Raw genomic sequence first — 20,951 nt, 5'->3', positions numbered from 1 at the left:
CAAACGACTGAAGGTCTTTATGTTCACAAGCTACGGATGCACTCACTTGGCGCCTGCATTTCCCATAGGCTGCCTCTCCTTACGGCTTTTGGGTAAGCCCACGTGGCAGCCACATAAATGGTATGCTGGCTCTCCTCCATGCCCCAGCCAAGGCAGGCAAAGAAAGGCTAGGGCACAGTCCAACTGAGGTGAAGGAAAAGACGATTTCTCCCTAAAAACAGAACAGCATTACTAAAGACAGCTCATCCTCATGGGGCCTGGCTCTATCTATTCACAGCTCTGGTGGGGGGCCGCGGCAGCCAGACACTTCCAGAGACAGTACAGTATATGAGATGCAAAGACACCCAAAGTCCAACTAGGGTCCTAGTAATCTGAGCTTACTTTTTTTTTTTTTTTGGTCATACCTCTCAGCTTGCAGGATCTTAAGTTTGCCAACCAGGGAGTGAATTTGGGCCCTCAGCAGTGAAAAGCCAGAGTCCTGACCACTGGACCACCAGGGAATTCGCCTGAACTTACTTTTATTTATTTATTTATTTTTATTTTATTTTTATTTATTTATTTATTTTTTTTCTTTATTAGTTGGAGGCTGAACTTACTTTTAAAAAGGAGTAAGAGCATCCTAGGAGACAAGACTGACTACTATTAAAGCAAATTCTGTCTGCAAGTTTCTGGGGATTCACCTTCCTGTGGCCTTTCACACAAATAGATCTCCAGACCCACCCCTCCCCGCCAAAAAAGGGAAAAAAAACCTCTTTGCTCCCAGGGTAAATCAAGGAAGTGGTAGGCTGCCAGCAGCCCTCTTCGGGCAGGTGATTCTGATGTTGTAACAAGATGGCACGGTTTTATCAGCGAAGTCTTCCAACAAGACACACACAGCCCAAGTAAACAATGATGTAGCCTTCCGGAGGGAAGGAAGCTTTGTCAACAATTCAAGCTTCCCACGTACCAAGAACCACACTTCTCTCCCATCCAAGTACTAACCAGGCCTGACTCTGCTTAACTTCAAGATCAGGCGCGTTCAGGGTGGTTCAGGGTGGTACAGTCGTGGAGTACGTGTTTCCCAAACAATTGTAATATACTAAATCATACTGAATTCCTTTCCCACACTGCAAACCCCTGAAATCAGGGTGGCTTGGTATTAAGGCTTTCAGATCACAACAAAAGAGGACCGGTGTGGGCTGGGGGGTGGGGAGGGGTGAAGGGGAAGCTCAAATGTTAAACAAAGACCACAAAACCTCTTTCTTTCCCTTAAAGGGTCCTCTCAGGTATGTGAAAACTACCTTGTCATGATGAGTATCAGAGAGCTCCAGCATGCAAGGCCAGGTAGCTGAAAAGATACTTTGTGAAAGAGGCTGCTCAGACTGTGTCTAAGATAGCAACTGCAGAAAGAACTGAAGAGTGAAAGCCTCAATGAGAACAGAGCTGCCCTGGAGTTCCGGCACAGATTCGGTCTTTTCAGGTCTCTGGTGGGTGGGATGACAGAATGAACAGTGTGCCAACTGCAGTGCCTTGAGAAATAAAAAGTCTTCTGTTAGGGTCAAACGACTGAGGTACTGCTTACAACCCTTCCCTTGTGAACGCCGATCTCTGTTTAATAACCTCTCCCCTATGGTTCTAATACAGCTGAGGGCAAACTCCGAGGAAAGGAAGAGAATTAACAAATACTGGAGCCTAGGATCCTGCAAAGGGCTGTATGAGAGGCTTTAGTGATGTTTTCTTTCTGAGGTCTCCCAACCGTTCTTGGAGGTAGGCAATAATTTCACTTGTCTCATAATCTCTAGCCTGGATTACGACAACAGCCTTTCAAATGACCTCTCTGTTCCACCCCTGTTCCTATCACCCAATCTGTTCTCCACACGACAATCAGAGTAATTTATTTTTTTAACTGGAAGCTATATCAGCTCAAAAATCTCCAACAACTTCCCCTCTCACTTAGAATAAAATACAAAATCCTAACGTGGCCCACAAGGCCTTCTCTGATCTGTTACTATTATGTATCTGACCTCATCTTCTAACCTCCCCTGACCCTTTTGCCGACTCTACTTCCAGCCACGGCGGTCTCCTTGGAGCTCTTCCAACGAGCCAAGCACACTCCCACCTCCAGGCCTTGAACTTCACCTGGAAAGCCAAGAGACTGATGACGGAGGTACAAAAAACACATTCATTCAGCTGTTTTGCAGATAACACTCTCTCTCTGTACTTTTTAGAAGGAACCAATCTACGAATGATCACTGTAATCTCTGATACACCTAGCAAATCCTGATGCCTGCAACCACGAGACAAGTGGGGGTTGTGGATACTAAAGAGCTGACCATAACATACTGCCCTGCAAGCCACAACTCTGGATTTCAACAGGAAGAACAGGAGAGAATTAAGCCAGCTGAACTGTGGCAAAAGGCATTAGTGATTTACTGACAGCAAACAAAGGAACAAAAATAAGAGGTGAACTCTGCAAAGACTCCACAAGTCAGTTTTTAGTCTGAGCAGGAAGCAGTCCCAGAGTTTGGGACCTCTGATGATTATGTTTCCAACCAGAACCACCCAGCAAGTCTAGCTCCTGAGCCCTTACCGGCATTATCTGGGCTGCCAAGAGCACAGCCCCTCGTCTGTGCACACTTCCTTTCAGAGTTCAGGGACCTGCCATCCTTTCCAAAAGACTGCCTCTTAAACTAAGGAAATCTTCAAGCCCCTGAGCAGTTTTACTGAAGTCAGGAATCAATTTCTGCCAGGGCAGGGAAGACAAACGTGGCAAGGTCACGAAGGTTGTGAGGAAATACGAAGGAAGCAACTTGCTTCCACAAGCCATTCTAGAAAGCTGGGATGCATTGTACAAAGCACTTCTCTGGAGGCTTGGCAGCTGAGTACAAGCCTTTTATTTAAAAACTTCAAACCACCCACACATTTTGATTGCCATCTGGCTTTTTAAAGAACGTATGTTCCAATATAAGTTACAGCTGATAACTTCCACAAGCACAATTAGACCCAGAAATCAACATTACCTCTACCTTCTCTGAAAGGGCCTCAAAATTCAAATCCTGACTTCTGAATAGCATCAAGTAGCAACCTGGTGCTCAGGCCAAATGAGCTGCAGACATCACAGAGAAAGAAAAAAGATCTCCTTGGCAGAACCTCTCTGCGCGCTCTCAGCCAGCTCTCCTACCACCAGCTGGCCTGCTCCCTAAGCAGAGGGATGACAGTGTCACAGTGAGCACAGAACTAAGGTGTTCAGACCCTCCTGGGGCATTTGCATAAGTGCTGGCTTTTCCCAGACTACCTCTAATTAAGGAACAAAACTCTGACCCCACTGGGAAAATTCAAAAGGACTTTAACGCGTGCCCCCCACACCTCCCCCGCCTCACCGAGGTTAACAGAGGTTTTATTAGAGAGTGTGAGGTCACACTCTCTGCTTTCCTGGGTAGCATCTGATAAAGGGCCATCTCTGCCTTAGGACGGGTTTGTGCTGGTAGGAAAACCTCAGTTGTTTGTACTGTTTGTCCCTGTTTATGCTTAACGACCACTGAAGGGTAGAAAACAAGGAAAAGAAAGACTCCTCTTCGTGGTTTTTTTTTTTCCTTCTTTTTCTTTTTTTAGTGGGAAAAGGAGGGGAGAAAATGCTAGTAAAGGGTTTTTTACTTGGGAGTCGGGGGTGAAGTGATGGAGTCATGACCTCCCAGCATCTCCCACCCACGGCCTTGTGCCTTCCAGTACCCTTATTTCCAAGGCTCTCTCCTGCTTTCCTTCTCTTTCTCTGCCTTCACCCCCACTTTCAAAAAGAACTACCACCTCCCCAAAAGTAAAGGTTGACAAACCCAATTTCTGATTCATGCTGTGGTTCAAAATTTTAAATCTGCTATTTATGGATTTTAATTAAAAAATGAAATTGAGACCAGTGCCATCTCTGAAATCCCATGTAAAAAAAGAAAATGTTATGCCCCCTTGTTATCAGACTCCACTTTATAAAATACACCCAACAGTGAAAATCCTCAGTCCATGCATCTTGAGAGAGTATGATTAACCCTGAGAAACTGCATTCATTCAAAGAGTCATCACTATCTCTTACTACTAAGTTTTCTCATCCATGAAGTAAAGGCTCATCTAAAAAGACTACCTTTCAGGAGCGGGGGCAGAATTCTCATCCTACTGCTCCCCATTCCTTTACTCCTGGGGCCCAAGAAATTAGGTTAAAAACCGAAGGGAATACTGCTCTGGGAAAAATAAACAGGGACAAAGAAGGTAAAATATTACATGTTCATCAAACCAGACTCTGCAGAACCAGTCATCTTTAAGGTCTGTGTCACTGAAAGCATCTATTCAAACAGATAATTCTGTCAGTCCAGATAACTGGCAACTTCCACCTACCTTGTACTTTTCACTACTAACCCAATCTCAATAGCATTCAGTCACTGCTCAAAGGCATTTTTCTTCTCTATCTTTAACACAATAGGGGACTTATCACTAGCAACTGAGACCTCACAACTCTAAGCTGGGAGAAAGAAAGGGCGAGAAAGATGGGCGAGAAAGATGGACGTTCACTCTGGACTAACTTTCTTGAAAGCCCAGAACTACCCCTGCTGCAAACCACCTCCACAAAGCTGAACACATGAGGCTCAAGGGGTTTGGAAACATTATTTCTAACTACCCTTTAAGACCCATCACAAAAGGTCCTGTTCCTCTCCTATTCCCTCCACCCCACCCCACCCCACCCCCGTGTCACTAAAGGTGCTTTCTCTGCCAGCGCTTTCTTTAGCATGAACTTTCTTTCCTGGATCCTCTCATTATTTATTTCATCTAAGGACCCAAGTGCTTGCTTTCTCCTGAATTTGTTATTCAGGACCCAGGAAAGTATTTGCCCTGGACAGTCTAACCTTTCAACTTGAGCTTCTGAAGACTATCTTTTATTTATCCTTCCCCGTTACAGGGTCAGGACCAAGATTATTCATGTAACAGATGTTTAATAAATACTGCTGGCTCACATTCCGAAAGAATAGCATATACTTTAACCCCAGGGTCTGGAATTTATCTAAATTCAGGTCCTTGAAACACATGAATAACACGAGTGCCAAAAAGCGTCTGTGCCCATGTGTGCACAGGTGCCTTTACTCTGGGAATGAGAGCAGAAGAGACAAAAACTGCCTAGGTGCTCGGAAAAAACGGCCCTGGTACCATCACTGCACTGTACTGACAAGCATCCTCTGGCTTCGGTACATTCTACCACTAGGTAGAAATCAGTGTTCCTAAAAATGTGAACTGAAGGTTACAAGCTGCTAAATCGGAATCTGCAGTTTCTCGTTATTGCATGTAATAGCCTTCAGTTTCCTAACAGCGCTGTATCACTGTAACTTAAGCTAAACTATTTCAGAGAGACTGACAATCTTTGTACTTAACCACCTTCGTAATCACAAGCAGAGCTGTCGGGCTGGTAGGGTTTTACTCCTAGGTACCTGGGACTGTGCACAGCAAGACAAAGAAATTAGTAAGAAATCAGAAGAAACCGCTTCCTTGAGATAATACACAAATACTGGATTTTTTCCTTTTACAATTTCCTGTAGAAACCTGTATCAAATCAGAAAGCTTTTGATTATTACTCAGATGAAATATAATTAAACAAATAACCTATAATTAAGTGGCAATTTTTAATCTTCAAAGCCCTGCATCCCACATGAGTTCATGAAAAGCTGCCAGAGAAGCACAGCTCTCACACTCAGGGAAACTGAGGCAACTGAGTTAAAAAAGGAAATCTGTAGGAAAGATATCAAAGTTGGGTGTGAGTCTAAGGCTCAGTGTGTCTAAAAAGTCCTTTAATAGGCACTGACTGAGCTCAAAACAAGTCATACCATAGACAGGCATTTATTCTTGATAAAAATGAAAAAAGGCAGGTCCTCAGTATAGCTTCTGTAATCTTATAGATCAAAGCCACAACATGGAAAAAGAATTTTAAGAATTTAGCAGGCTGTTTAAAAACCTTGGCAAGCATGTGTTCAAAGAGCAGCTAAACAAGCTGCTTACGCAGGCTCTTCCTCCTCCCTCAACTGCACGCAGGCCACGTTCTCCAGGGACTCTCTGGCCCCAGAGAAGGCCTCTACCTCAGTCTAGACTCTGGCTTTCAAGTTTGAAAAAGGGTGACAGAAATTTAAGAGACTTAAGGTCATTTAGAAAGCCTGCTACATTAAAAAAAAATTATTTTACTGAAATATAGTTGATTTAAAAGTTGTGTTAATTTCTGCTATACACCAAAGTGATTGAGTTCTACATATATATATACACACACACATTCTTTTTCATACTCTTCATTAGGACCTTGCTGTGTATCCATTCTATATATAATAATAGTTAGCATCTGCTAATCCCAAACTCCCAATCCATCTCGCCCCCGCGCCCCCTGCCTTGGCAACTCTAAGTCTGTTCTCTATGTCTGTAAGTTTGATTCTGTTTCATAAATAAGTTCATTTGTGTCATAGTTTAGATTCCACATATAAATGACAGCATATGGTATTTGTCTTTCTTTTCTTTTTTGGCTGCGCCACACGGCTTGTGGGACACCCTCAGTTCTCTGGTCAGGGATCAAACCCAGGCCACGGCAGTGAAAGTCCAGAATCCTAACCACCAGGTCACCAGGAACTCCCCTTGTCTTTCTCTTTCTGACTTATTTCACTTAGCTTGATAATCTCTAGGTCCATCTATGTTGCTGCAAATGGTATTATTTCATTCTTTTTTGTAAGGCTGCTGCATTTTGAGTACATAACTACAAGGTATGATTCTAAGACAAGTCTTAATGAGACTGTTTGGGTCTGTGTGTGTTTCTTCACCCCGCTGCCCAGGTGTCTCCCTTTTCTGGGTCTAAACTGCATCACCCAAAGCTCACTGCTGGGTTTAGAAATTTTGAGAGAAATGTATAAACTCGTATTTTTGCTATGTACTGAGTAACACTGATTTATACTAAGAGGGTAGTTTGTCAAAACCACAGAGAATGTTTTAATGAAATTTTTAGCAGGTGTTGAAGAGTTATGAATGGAAGCAGGGAAGGAGACAGCAGCAACATATGAATGAATGTATGTCAGTGAAGACACAGATTCCATCAACGTTGTTGGAGAAATGTAAGCAACGCCAAACACACAAGGAAATGGTGCAACTATCTAATAATTAAATGTAAATTAAACAGATGAAACTTTATTTTTTGCTTAAAAATTGACAAACATGTTTGAAAGAGTCTAAAACACACCGAGTCAAGGATTCAGTGAAAAGTCACTAAAGAGAGATGCTAAATTGACACTTTCTAGAAATAAATATGAGTTTTTAAAATACTCATACTCTTTGATACAGTAATTACACTTCTAAAGTCTAACTTAAGGAAATAATTAGAAATGTAAACAAAGATTTACACACATCTTCACTACAGTATGGTTCATAACTGTGTGAAAACTCCAACAATCTAAATGTCCAAAGGCAACAAATCATTATATAAATTATGGGATATTCATCTAATTAAATTAGTATAAGTCTCCCAAATTAAATATATATACATAATCTCATTAAAGAATATCTAAAGACAAAAATGCTTATAAATGCTGGGTTTAAAAAGTACATATGATACATAAATATGGTATAATAGTCTTTTTATAAAATTTATTATATATACGTGAAAATTATGAAGTCATTTGTATTTGACCATTAAATGCATTACAGCACTCTGTGGGGATAAATTCTCACTCCTGGATTATAGTTTAGGATAACATTCTACTCAGCTTTCATTTCTTGATTATAAAACCAAGAGAGCCAAAGAAGTCAACAGAATTTAGCAAAAAACTGGGTGGCAAGGGCAGTCATTTTCTGGTAAGGTTTCAACAGCAGAAAATTCACATACAGAAAAGCGTCCAGTGCAGCTCAAATTACCTGAAGAAACCTGGATTAACAAGAGGCACAACATCGAAGTAGCTAATAGACAAGACTGGGTTTGAATTAGAACTAGACAAGACTATGCTCTCTGCTCCCTACCCATTGTGTGACCTTGGGGAAAAAACTTCATCTGCAAAATGTTACCTACTTCATGGGATCATTTTAAGGATTAAATGAGTTTAATATACTCAAGTGTTTAGGACACCAGTGTGAACACTGTTCAAATGTTGGTTAATCTATCCTATAATCTATCAAAATCCAGGTCACTTTTTATTTTGCCACCAGAACTAAACCACTCTTTTAGACTCTACAGCTCTTTACCCTTGGAAACATGTTTGCATACATTATTTCACTTGAAACTGAAAGCAAACTTTTAATCCAGATGGAATAAGTATCATTCCCTTTCCACAGATTAAGAAACCCAAGTTCAGAAAGGTTAGGTAACTTGTCCAGTGACACACAGCTGGGATGGTGAACCTCACAGGACAGTCTCTGTCTTAACTCCCAGGCCTGTAGCTCATTTCATCAGACAAATATTTTCTAATCCACAGGTTTTTTTTAAAAAAAAAAAACACCCACAAAGTAACAGTTAGGAATGCTTATTGTTTCATGACTCTGTCCCAGCTATTTAAATTATAAGCGTATTTACTGGGATGCAATCTTCACTGTGGGCACAGACAAAGACGTTCAGAAAACGCTGCCACTCAAGAACCACAGCTGCCTCTCAAGCCAATATTTATTGAGAACCTATCACAGCCCTCTTCCTACACTATTATATACAACACAAACATACAATTCTAGGCCATGGCTTTGTCTTTTAAGTGTGAATGTAATTATTGACTCTCCTATGGATTTGGGGAACCACCTGCCGCAGATCAGCTCTTCACTCTGTAACTCTATTATACTTTGGCTAGTCTAACACTTCGGAAACGGCTTTCAGTGAAAATTCCTTTCAAAAAAAAAGGAGCAGGGGAACAACTTTAACCAGGGTAAGAATGCATTGGGAAAGTAACTACATAAAGGCAAAGGAAAGCTTTAGGTTTGAGTGGTCAGACTTCTTCCCAGGAGAAAGCTTTATCATTCACACTGAGGAAAAGTGTACCAGAGAATACTACAAGTAATGATCAACAGTTACCTCTCGTTCTCAAGCTACTCCCGTTCAGGAAACTCTTCCCTGAAACTCTTCCCTTCTCAGACTCTTTCCTGAATGGGAGAAGTCAACCCTGACTAACTCTGAACATACTCTCAACTCATACCTTTTCTAAGTTGGTTTCCACTTTGGACACTCATACACTATGCTGGAAGCTGGGTATCACAGAGCTGACCAAGGTCTCTGACAGGAAGCATCTCTCTGTTCTTTAAGGTGTTCTGAGTTCAAGGGTGAAAAGGAGCTCACCCTTTTTCATGGCTATGCATCTACTCTATCTACTGTGTATTCATTTGGTCTATTACTTTCTTAGAACCAGTTCTCTGTACACAATGCCTTGAGCTTACGTGCCTTAGGTTTCTAGTGTAGAGTTTCAGTAAGGCTGGTAAATTCAGGGCAGGCAGGGAATGTTAACGCTTACAGTAAACATACTGCCCTTCACTGTATCTCTAGTCTGCTGCCATCCAGGGTTAGTGTGGCAATAGACAGATTCTAAGGTTACAGAACAAGGCATGACTGACATACTAATTCATTCTGTTCATTTAGGCCCTTCCTTCTGCCCCCACTCCCGTATTCTGGCCTGGAGAATTCCATACACTGTATAGTTCATAGGGTCCCAAAGAGTCAGACATGACTGAGTGACTTACACTTCTGCCCCAGCCTGAGTACAGGAGTTTGAGGAATTCTGATGTATAAGAACTTTGGGGAAGGGTTTCTACAGCCTTAGTGAAAATCAAAAGATCTTACCTTGCCATTTCACTGAGCCTCACTATCACCTGAAGCTTTATTCCACATACCCAAGGAATTACCAAGCTTCTGAAGCTAAAGGTGTCTCTGAAAGTGGAGAGGCTGTTAAACCTCCAAAGGACCTGGGAACTGACAGCTTACGAGAAAGACGAGCAAGCCCTCCTCCCACACCCTGCAAACCTCACAACTAGCTAATAAAATTCAGAATACTGGCTATAGCCACAGGAGGAAGGACGGAGAGAGAGCCAGTCCTCATCTGTGCTGGAAGAATACTTCAATAGATAAACACCCACAAAAATAAGATTCTGCACTTAGCTTTAGGAGGCTTCCTTATTTCAGGAACTGCCTTGGGAAACAAAACAAAAACAAAATAGTTCTTTAAATTTTTCAAGGACACAAGGTACCACAACTCACTCACAGATCAACCCATTAACAGACTGGCCCTGAGAAATCCCATAATCATTCAGCACTGTTACTTGTCAGTGGGTGACTGGTTCTAACTGGTCAAGTCAGTCTTATACCAAATATTAAGTCCCACCCAAACAAAACAACTTAACTCAAGATTACTTTAGCATTGAGTGAATCAGGAAAAATTATATAAATATATGGTTTATCTTACAGATATCCAAACGATCTGCCTTCCCTTATCTCAAAGATACCTTCAAGAAATGGTGGTACCAAATGAACACCTTATTGACAGGGGCAGAAAACAGGTTCTCAACTCTTCTATTCCTGGTACATGCCTCCTTCACTCGGTATACCCATTCAAGGTCCTAATTTCTACTCTATCAACTTCTCGCTCTGAGGTCTCCCTCACCGACCAAGTGTCCTAACCTACTTTCACCCAGTTCTCTCTGTCAGGTCGTTTCGATTGGATGAGAAACAGAAGGTGCCCAGAGGGCAGAGTGAGGAAAGTACTCACAAAACTGCAGGTGGTGAGCCCTGATGTGGGTGGGGGCCCAGAACCCGAGTGGTGTGAGCGCACCCCCAGCAGGGGCGGGTGCAGTGACTGCTTCTCATTCAATAGCAATGAGCCCCTACAGGGCCTGCTCAGATCTTGGCTTCTAATTACTAAATTCTCCACTAACAGGAACAAAGGCCTTTGGAGAAATGGCTGAGGCAGAGAAAATACTAGATGAGTCTGGTACATATTACAGCACAGGAAAGGAAGTGCTCAAAGAGTAACAGTGACATGTCAAAGAAGACAGAAGTGATAAGATGCTCAACTGGTGAGGGAAACTCCAGAAAGAGAAGTTTACACAGCAGAAACAGAGGGAACACAGAATGGATACACTGAGTGAAGGAGGCATATTCTAGGAATAGAGTAATTAGAAACTTTTGTTTTCTACAACTGTTCATAAAATGTTAGTGTGGGTTAGTGCCAACCAACCCTTTGCAATAAAAAGACAGTAAATCACTTAGGCACCTTTCAGGTTAAACATATAGTTAAATTTTTTTTCTTGATTTACTGGCAAAATCTGAGATAATATGAATATCAAAACAAACAAAGACAGACTAAATTTAATAAAATGTAATGAAAGTGAACAATCGTGTCCAACTCTTTGTGACCCCCCTGGACTATACAGTCCATGGAATTCTCCAGCCAGAATACTGGAGTGGGTAGCTGTTCCTTCTCCAGGGGATCTTCCCAACCCAGGGATCAAACCCAGGTCTCCCGCATTGCAGGCAGAGTCTTCCTTCCAGCCACAAGGAAGTCCAAGAATACTGGAGTGGGTAGTCTATCCCTTCTCCAGTGGATCTTCCTGACCCTGGAATTGAACCTGGGTCTCCTGCAGTGCAGGCGGATTCTTTACCAACTAAGCTGTAATAAGTTGACTAAAACAGGAAATCATGAACCCATACTAATGTAAATAAACTAGTAAACTGAAAGGCTTAAAAGGAAAATGATGTTTGCATAGTTTCGAACTGTCTCCTCCCAAAATAATAATTACAAAGGCAGGAGTAACTTTACACTGGAAATGCCTATAAGGAACCTGTTTAATCAAGAGATCAAACATTCTCAGTAATGAGACAAATAAAAACTGCATTTCTGAAAATTATGCAGTAAAGAACACAGCATCATTCCTGTGGTATTCCTGCTGAAGATGTACAACCTAAATTAAACATGAGGAACCATTAAACAGTCCCAAATTGAGGACTTTCTACAAAACAACTGTTGGTAGTTGTCAAGGTCATGAATATCAAAGAAGGCCTGAAAAATTGTTCTAGATTGAAGGAGACCAAGAAGACAAAGAAAGAAACGCAAGGTATGATCTTTTTCGTAATAAAGAGCATTACTGGTACAACTAGCAACATTTAAGGGAGGTGCTGAGAATTATATGATGGTAATGTTGTCACCATTAACTTCCTGATTTTGATGGCTCCATTGTGATAATGTTGGAGAATGTTCTTTGCAAAAACTAAAGTGTTAAAAAAAAACAAAAAACACTAAAGTATTCAAGGATGATGAGGAATAAAGTGAGCAACTTACCCCCAAATAATTCAAGGAAGAAAAATACTCTTTGCACTGTACTTGCAACTTTTCTATAAATTTGAGATTGTTTCTGAATTTTTTATTAAAATTGTTAAAACAAACAAACAAACCAAAAATAACCAAGATAGCAGTGCTGAAATCTGAAGGAGGGTAGGAGATCAAAAAGAAGAGTTGAAGAGTGTGATCTGTTTGAAATCATTCTCACTGTGTTTTAATGCAGGTGACCCAACTCTGAATTGGTGAGTACTGACAGTGGGGTTCTTGCTGTCGGGAATAGGTTTCCTGTATCTTTGTGCCTCATCAACTTCTAATTTCTTTTCCGTATTTATCTGAATAATATTTTCTCCTGGGTCTGCACTTACAACTCTCTCCCAGCCTCAACTTTGTTCTGGCAGTCCTTCCCCTAAGTGGCATTCACGCAATTCTCCTACCCAGAGGAGAAATTCATCTTTAGAAAGATTCCAAAAGAAATGTCTTATCCTGAAGGAGGCACTATTAATAATCCTCCTTTCTTCAGGCCTGGCATTCGCTAACATCCCCATCAAGTTCACGTTTTAATAAAGAGTTTTTTCAAGGCCCTTCATTATAAACACATATAACTCCCCTATGTTCCAAGGGAAGACCTTCTTAAACCTTCTGGAGTGGAACATGGTTTTTACTCTTTCCTCCCACTATATAAAAAGTTTCAAATAACATCATAAGCTTTATCTCCAGACTTCCTGAAATGTAGCAACTATTACCAGCTTCTCCACTTTCACACCAATGGCAGCTGGCAGGCAGAGTCTTAGATATTCTACAGCAGAAAGGTTTTCAGTAACAATCAATGAAGAGCTTTGAAGCAGTACAAAGATGATGTTTATCACTCATCCTTTCCTCTTCTTTCTTATTTAGGGTGATTATGGAAGTTTTGGAGGAGGAACAACTATACTACAGCCTGTCTCCAAGCAGCCATGAACTTTCCCCCTTATTTTTTTTCTGGCCACGAGGCCTGTGGGATCTTACTTCCCCATCAGGGGTTGAACCCAGACCAATGGCAGTGAAAGTGCAGTGTCCTACCCCTGGGCTGCCAGGGGACTGCCCTTCCCTTCCTTTAACAAAAGCAGACTCTTAAAATGCACTCCTTGGCAATTTATCCTCAACAGAAATTTTATGCAGCCACATCCATGACTATACCTAAGGCGACTGACAGGCCCTTGGGAAGACAGCCTAGCAACAGAGGACACTAAGGTGAATGACATCCAAAATGAAAGTCACAGCAAGTCACCTGGAGACCTAGGGACAAGCTGAGCTGGAGTCAGCTTCAGTCTTCTCATGTTAAAGAGAGAAAATTTTGCTTACAAGCATATTCAGGATAATCATCAAACAGCAATAGAGAAAAGGAAACAGTAAAGGAACTTCACCATCTTTAGAGAAAAACAAACTGTTTTCTTTTGTTTCTTCCTTCTTTTTCTACATAGCAAGGATTGCTTCCAAATACATTATGCAACTTTCTATTAAAATCACAAACTGAAATTCCTACAGAGCTTATTAAGAAACGTATCTTCAGTGTCCTACTGATTTTAAAAGTGCTCTAAAGTTTTTTTTGCACTCTGAAGAGAATTTCCGATGCAAGCAGAGGACTAAAATGCACCTTGCCAATTACAGTAATCTTACAAGCAGCACATACTGCTATGAATGACATTTAGTTCCATCTTGGTCTATTCTCCCAGGATAAGCAGCAATGAACTCAAGGGTATGATCTCAGAATATAAAAAGCCATTAAGGCTGTTCTTAATAGATTCTTTTAAAATATGATCCTACACAGCTCTTCAAAAGGACAGTATGCTTTAATTCTGAGATGGATTTTTACAATGGTTTGACCTCCTCTTTAAGAGAAGTCTGGAAAAAGAAGTAACTGCAGTGGGGGCGGGGAGGGGGGGGAGCGAAATGTGTCACTCTGGTTATTAAAATCCATCAAGTTCATACTTCAGCCTTAGGATAACTGCAGCCAAAAAACTGACTTGCAAGTAATTATCACCACTATCTGCAATAAAAGTTAATTGGACATAATTGAACTAACGCCCTAGTCAGAGGGAAGCTGCAACTGGCGAAGGGCCCACTCCTCCTGCTCCTTCAATCTGCAAATGAAACTGCTAATGCTAATTTGTGGACAAACAAGAAATTGCTCTCATGGCTTCCCCACTGCAAATCACGAGGCAATTCCAGCTAATGCCCAGGCATGTTAGGCCAAGAGAAAAATCATTAACCAATGCTTCCTTTGATAAAGATGGATTTTAACAATAACCAAGCCCATTAGGCTGAGAGTTGCTGAGAATTGTTAAATTTCTCCCAGATGCCCTAAGCAAAGCACTGTGACCTGATCTCTGCACCCCAGCACCATACACGAGACGCCCCCTGTACCACTAGGATGTGGGATAAGACGAAGAGACATTATGCAAGGCCAGGAGCTACTGTTACACAAATAATTTATCTTCTTCTAAGAGAATCCTTGGGCAATCTCATTTTTAGACAGGCAAATGGCATTGCTGATCTACTTCAACAGCAAAGATTAAGTTGCTTCTGAATGAACTCTGGAATTGATAGATTCCTGCTGCCCGACCCATCCTGCCTTCAATTCTGGACAAGAACTGTGCCCTTTCCCCTGGAATTAGTATCAGGCCTTCTGCCTTTCAATTCTGTCTACAGCCCAAGGGTAAGACTCCTAGGGGTATTATGCAGTCTTAGGTAGCCACTCATAACAGAAGGGGAAAACTGTGGTCTTTATATCTACAATGACCTGTAAAGTGGGCAGAAGGCAGTAATCTCCTGAGGTGACAGAGGGTAAAAGAGAAAAACAAGTACAAAGTGCTCTGTCTGCTTATTTTTTCTTAGGTGGCTGGGGCTCCATCCTGGCAAGGAGGTAGCTAGAGAAATTAATGCAATGAGAACCTTCCCTGAGGAACCAGCTGGACCACCTGTCCCTTTGGTACACTTTTCAATAGAAGTTATTTTGAAAGGTTGCACTTTACTTCCTCTAGTCATCAAAATACAACATTTTCTGATGTGAAATATGAAAAGCCTAAGAACAGCTTGGCTAGGATGTAAGAGAGGTACCTAGAAACTGTAATACGGATAGTAAAGTGAAATAAGAGTTTAACCTGAACAAAAGAGCACTTACTAGGAATGCCATTCATTCATTTGTTCACCAGGCACCTGTGATGCACCAGGCACTATGGCGGTAGTAGTACTATGTATTAGGAATACAAATATGGCAGACAAAATCCCTGATGAGATATGTGATTAATGTGCTCATTTCACGATGTATACAAATATCAAATCATTATGTTAGGGGACTTTCCTAGAAGTCCAATGGCTAAGATTCCTTGCTCCCAATGCAGGAGAGGGCCCAGGTTTGATCCTTGGTCAGAGAACGAGATCCCACATGCCGCAACTAAGACCCAGTGCAGCCAAATAAATATATATATTTTTAAAAAATCATTGCTGGACACCTGAAACTAACATAACATTGTATTAACAACTATACCTCAAGAAAGACAGACAGACAAGCGGGAATGAAGGGAGGAAGGAAATCAGAGTTGTTTCAAAACGAAAATAATGAAAAAAATACCTACAGTAAACAATTATAAAGATGGGAGAAAACAATACGGGTCATTGAAGGCTGAGCAAGAATTTACTGGATTGAGACAGTTAGGCTACTCTAGACAGAGAAAACCAGTATAACGAAAGGCATGCAGTTGTAAAACTAAACAACTTGTTTGGGGAACCACAAGTTATTCTGAGATGAGGAGAGTGTTGGATGTATGGGCTAAACTTGGGAGATGAGCCTGATGTGTTAAATTATGAAGACCCTTATATTTCATACAAGAGGGACAGAAGAGCAGATTAAAAGTAAATTAGCAGAAAAGCAGCCCTGACATCATATAGAGTAACTATAATGATTAAACGAGATTATATTTATAAAGTGCTCAGTACAGTGTCTATGCTCAATGATGGTAGTTGTAACTATTATTAGCTAAGCTAATGTCAGACTTTATCCTGAAACCACGGGAGATAGGAACAGGTTTTAAAGAGAGTAACATGATCAGATGTCTATTTTAAATAAATCTGTTGCAAGTGTGAAAGACAAATGGGAGATGGCACAAGTCAGTTAAGTGGCTATAGTGATTTCGAGGTGAGAAATGATGAAGATTTCAAATAAAGGTGTCACAGGAGGGCTGTCATACAAATGAGGGAGCAGCTTTATCTCTGAGCTCCAAAGATCAAAAATAGGTTAATAAATTAAAGTCTGAAGATAGGCAATTTTAGATGAACATAAACAATAATTTGAGCTTGTTCAACAGTGGCACAGCACTAGAAACGCTGAAGCAAAAGCAATGACCCATTCATTAAGAGTGACAGAAAAAGAGTTATTTTCAGTAGCTAAAAATGACCACTAAATTCAACTTTCAGATTCCAAGAATCTAAATCATTTACAGGGATGATTTTGTAAAATCATTAATAACTGCTTACATTTGTAGAGAGGTACACAGTTTTCCAAGTGCTTTCAGACTGATTCTCTCACTTGAGTTGCTCAAATGCCTTATGAGATCGACTAGGCAGGAATCATTAGTGCCATTTTCACAGAAAAACTAGGAAAAGTTAGTAAGTGCCTGAACTACAACCAGATTTCCTCACCCCTGGCTCTGTGCTCTTTTCCAGTCTCACCGTTGCCTCCAATATGGTACCAGTGCTGAAAAATCCATTCTGAGAAACCATCCTTCTTTGGTTACCTATTCCAACGTTTATTCTTAGAATCAGTAAATTCTTCTGCATGTTTTATTTTCGTTGTTCAGAAGTTTCAGCCTATTTCTCTGCTCTCTTCGGGATGAATAAGAGCTAGTCATCTATCTTCATTCAATGTTCCTTCATATTTACATACTATAAAATGTCTATCATTTCTCTAATCTAGGATAACTAACCCTAATTATTAAAACTCAATTAATCCCAATTATTAAAATTCAATCCTTGAGTTTTTTCAAAAATGTTATTTCCCTTAAAGTAGTTAAGTAATCCAATCCCTAATTTAATACTAGCTCCAGGAACATAATATTCTCTTCCCGTCATTCCAATTCCTAGATATCTATTCTATTAAAGATTACCTCCTCCAACTATTTCATACCAATATTTACTGAGCACCTACTATGTAGCAAGGTACTGCTCTAGAAGCTAGGGACTCAGCAATGAACAAACTAATAAAAAGCATCTTCATGATGCTTCCCTTTGTACATGAGGTCAAGTGGGAGGATCAGACCAACAAATAGGTAAGGGACTTCTAATAAGAAGATGAGAAATGCTATGGAAAAAACGAATGAAGCAGTGTAAGGGGATGAGGGGGCCTGGATGGGGCAGCAACTTTCAATAGCAAACGCAGAGTGTGGCCCTCACTGAGGAACCAGTTTCCACCATGCTTTCTACCTGCTAGTTTCAGCGTAAGGCAGGAGTACAGCTTTTAACTGCATAAGAGATTTTTTTTTTTTTTTAGCAATTAAACTAGTTATAGTTTAATTAGTCTCCCCCCCCCCCCCCACCTTTCAAGTTTAACTCTTAGGCACTTGTACATTTATTTATTTTTATTTTTTTCAGTTCTACCACTTTATAGCTACCAACCCATCTCCCTCCACCCTCGTGCACACCTGCTCAGTCATGTAATCCCATGGACTTCAGCCCGCCAGGCTCCTCTGTCCATGGACTTTTCCAGGCAAGAATACTGGAGTGGGTTGCCATTTCCTTCTCCAGCACTTGTACATTTAATAAAAAGCAATATATTCAACTTGTTTTAAAGAGTAAAATTTTGTTTCTGTAATGCTGAAATATTCCTCAAGAAATAATGTAAGGAGGTAACGGAAGCCCAAAGCCCATCACTGTGCACACACATACAAAGACTGCTGCTGGGTGCAATGAGTTTAATAAAGACTAGCATTTCCCTGGGAGAAGGCAATGGCACCCCACTCCAGTGCTCTCGCCTGGAAAATCCCAGGGACGGAGGAGCCTGGTGGGCTGCAGTCCATGGGGTCACTGAGAGTCGGACACGACTGAGCAACTTCACTTTCACTTTTCACTTTCATGCCTTGGAGAAGGAAATGGCAACCCACTCCAGTGTTCTTGCCTGGAGAATCCCAGGGATGGGGGAGCCTGGTGGGCTGCCGTCTATGGGGTCACACAGAGTCAGACACGACTGAAGCGACGCAGCAGCAGCATTTCCCTACGTGAGCAGTGGTAGGTAAAGGCTGGCCAAAAAGTTCATTTAGGTTTTCCATAACATCTTATAGGGAAATGAAATAACTTTCTGGCCAACTTGATAGTTTTTTAACTAGTCGTGGGGAGCTGAAAGATGAGCAGGTGTGGATACACAGGAGGATGGAGGGAGTTGGTACAAACAGAATTTTAAAGAGCTACAAAATTGGTGTGCAGCCTGGAGTGGCATCAGCGTCTCATTTCTAGGTGCACTAAGGAGTCTCCCCAGAACATACTATGAAAGGTAAGAACAACAGTTTTCAGTTGGGACATTTGTTCAGCTTGGAGAAGAAACCAAAATTAAAATACATAGCTTGCTGGAAAAGCAACTTGTTCCAACTTAATTTTCCCACAGACTATGGAAATAGGCAAAGCACTTCTCTTAAGAGGAAAGGTTCCTTTCACCTCTCTGGGGAGATATCCCAACACAGTATCACACTCCAATCATAACATTCCTCACAAGGATTGAATGAAGCCTAACTATTAAAATCCTCAGTAAAATGACTTTAGTGAATGCACAGTAACACCTGCCAGGACAGGTCAAAACCAAGATATAGAGTCATCATTAATCCACCGGTCCCACTTTCTGTTGAATGCAAGAGGTTCTGGGAGCATAAGATAAGCAAATGCCAAACCAGTGCCTTCACGGCTACAAAACTAATGTGTTCATTATAGTAAAACTACTTTCAGCTGCATAGATGGGTGATCCAGAAGGTCCATTCAGGAACCCAGGAAACATGCCTTTTCCATTGATACACTGTGATCTGGGATGAGCTGCCTTCAGCTTCTCATAGTCTTGATACCCTTTCCTTTTAAAACTGATTAAGTCCTACCCTTTATATTGTAATTGATAAATGAAATGCCAGTGGTAGTACTATAACTTTTGGGGGGAAAAATTAAGTTGTGACTAATAATTGCTTATGATTCTCCTCTGAAGCAACACTGATGCTGAGTAAATCACTACAATTCTGCAAGTGGCATAAAATCTGATTTTCACTCAGATCAGCAACTGATCCTCAAAACCACTTTGCTGAGTGCCAAGAAGTAGCGATTAGTTATGAAACCTTGCCATTTAAATCGATTGGATATTCAGCTGATCTTCAACAACAACAAAAGCAAGGGGTGGGAGGGGAGGGAAGACATTTTCCAACCAAACAGCACTTAAAGCAATCCTCAGTTTTGAATTTATAATTGATAGTACTTCTTTGATCACAACCCAATGTGTACATGGATTTCAGCCAACAGCTCCGATGAGCAGAATCCACAGAGCCCAGTGTTAGAAGAGGGGTTTACTTTGGTAATAGTTCTTCTTTGGCTTGACTACCTACAGCCTGTCCATATAGGATGAGCGATTTGCATATCTGTGGGACAAGACACCAACAAAGGAAACATGCCGGTGTCAAGGGTTAGTTTATCTACAATTTACCTGGAAAATCTCAGTTCTCCAGAGGACCTTGGTATAATTAGGTCCTATAGCAAGGGTCAAGTCTTAAAATATTAAAACAAACCATCTCAAGGATACAAAACTGAGCTAAACCAAGCTGGTGGCAACCTTACCTACTTGGCTCCTGAATGATCAGACAAAGAGACATAATCAGTTTGTTCAGCTGGAAAACTGCAGTTAAAAAGCAGAGGAAGTTAAAGCTATTGCTTAAAAATATGGCCTATGAATATCTTTGGGCTTGTCTATACTTCGCCTGTTTGCCTTTCTGCATGAATAATCAAGAACTGACTGTAATCTCTAATCAAGAATGAATCCTTAGCTATTAGAGTTCTCCCTGCCTGTTGGTAAAGGTGCCTCCTGCCCTTTCCAGCTGGTCTCACATGAAACAAACTCCGTCTATGACTACACATGACCTAGTCAGCCAGTGTGGCTATCCCCGCTCCCTCTCCCCACCCACCCATCAGGACAAAAACGTAATAAAACTTCAACTTGGCCTTTCCTTTATATCTCTATCATTCTTTCAGCATCTCATCTTGAACGTTCCTCCTTCTCTTGATTGATAATGGCATCTTGGGTCTTTGGATTCTCTTCACAAGTACAGAAATAAAAACAGCTTCTCAGGGCAGAGACGTGAAACTTTCAATCATTTCAAATAGGGACCCTGAAAGGAGTTCTTGAAGAAGAGAATCAAACATACTAAATTCAGAGGAGGGAAGAATTCCGAGACCTTGGCTCTGGGTCTGGCTTCACTACTAAATCACTTTCTAAGTTATTTAGACATTCTTGAGGCATTAAGTTTTACCAACCTCAGAGAAATGCTGAGACCACTAAGAGACTGCTTATTTAATTCACTGGATGAAAACTAATCCAAAAGTAAAAATATTTATGTTAATACTGGAAAGGATTCTTGGGCTGAGGGAACTCTTGTCTTAACCTTTTATGAGTTGTTATGT

General features: G+C 41.1%; 1 protein-coding gene across 3 annotated transcripts in view; it reads right to left on the bottom strand.

Moving 5' to 3' along the window:
- FAM222B (family with sequence similarity 222 member B) overlaps positions 1-20,951 on the bottom strand; it is a 56,373-nt gene that overhangs the window by 11,111 nt on the left and 24,311 nt on the right. The window lies entirely within an intron of this gene.

The sequence above is a fragment of the Muntiacus reevesi genome, chromosome 18 (genome assembly GCF_963930625.1).
Source record: "Muntiacus reevesi chromosome 18, mMunRee1.1, whole genome shotgun sequence".
In the NCBI taxonomy this organism is placed as follows: Eukaryota; Metazoa; Chordata; class Mammalia; order Artiodactyla; family Cervidae; genus Muntiacus; species Muntiacus reevesi.
The sequence above is the reverse complement of the archived record's forward strand: the minus strand, read 5'-3'. Positions and strand labels throughout refer to the sequence as shown.